Genomic DNA, 1,261 nt, shown 5'->3' with positions numbered 1-1,261 from the left:
AATTTTTTAAAACACTTCAAAATAGTTTATGGGGGGGGTTAGTTTACCTGGCAGTCCACCCTTGTCATTAATTTTACATTATGATATTAATCATATTCTATTGATTATAGAAAAAAAGAAGTTGAATTGATATCTATAAAAACGCAGTATTGTCGTGCCTGTAGCGCATAGCAGTAAAAAAAAATAGATATAACATATTCATAATATAAAAAAAATATATAAAGACGGGTTGGGGGAACAAAATAATAAACCGAACCTAATCTTGGAATCTAATTCTGCCAGTAGATGTTCAATTAGCCCTTTATCGGACTTGAACCGATGTCTTATGCCTTACCATGGCATTACTCTACCGCTGAGTTAAAAGGGCTTGTAGATATGCATTATTGAAAATGTAGAGTGGAAAACACTTGTAGCAAGACTATCTACTTCAATTAATTGAATTTAACCTTTCATTGAAAGGCTCCCCCCGTTCTTTTTTCTCCCTTGTAAAACACAATTCAATGAAAACTCTTTGATTGAATATCAAAAAGAATGTTTCACCAATTCTTCCAAGATATATAACCTTGTCTCCAACGATAAGAAGAAGATATGACAAAGGAAGCAACTAAGCGTCATAAAAAGTATTGACGAATTTTCGCGTTTTTCTTTTGATTTACAAGATGGAAACCTAAAAGAAGTACATAGAAGGGTTTAATTTAAAAGGATTTTTTGATTGTTTCTTGAAATTCTTAAGAAATAGGGCTTTAATTCGGTAAATCAACGGAGAAAAAGAATTGGATTGAAGGGATTAGGGTCATATTGGACTATTTCAAAGATGAATGAACATATTCCTTTGCGGAGACAGGATTTGAACCCGTGACCTCAAGGTTATGAGCCTTGCGAGCTACCAGGCTGCTCTACCCCGCGTGGCTAACCCCCTTTTCAATGTAATTATTATACATTTTTTTCAATAATTACATTGAACATCAGTAATTCCTTAGTCAAATACTAAATAGAGAAGGGGACTAATGGCTTGTTGAATTACCTCAAGGATTTCCTCTGTATGAAGTGTAAAGAAGGATTACCCTTTAATCACCAACTTGCTTTTTTTAAACCAGGTAACAAACAAGCATGTGCCATTTCACGCAATACGTGCCTGGATAAACCAAAATATCGAGAATTCGATCTAGGTCGTCCGGTTAGCGAGCATCGATTACGTAAGCGAGTGGGAATACTGCTGCGCGGAAAGGACCGCAACATTTCTAGAATCTCCAACTTCTTT

General features: G+C 35.2%; 1 non-coding gene across 1 annotated transcript; it reads right to left on the bottom strand.

The window, feature by feature from the left end:
* Positions 1 to 295: 295 nt before the first annotated feature.
* On the bottom strand, positions 296 to 367 carry TRNAT-GGU (transfer RNA threonine (anticodon GGU)). The gene has a single exon. It is a non-coding gene; the product is annotated as a tRNA-Thr (tRNA).
* Positions 368 to 1,261: the final 894 nt, after the last annotated feature.

The sequence above is a fragment of the Lygodium microphyllum genome, unplaced genomic scaffold (genome assembly GCF_053477565.2).
Source record: "Lygodium microphyllum isolate KBCC unplaced genomic scaffold, Lygodium_microphyllum_v1.1.10 scaffold_42, whole genome shotgun sequence".
NCBI classification, from domain to species: Eukaryota; Viridiplantae; Streptophyta; class Polypodiopsida; order Schizaeales; family Lygodiaceae; genus Lygodium; species Lygodium microphyllum.
Note: the sequence above shows the minus strand (reverse complement) of the source record. Positions and strands in the feature narration are given on the sequence as shown.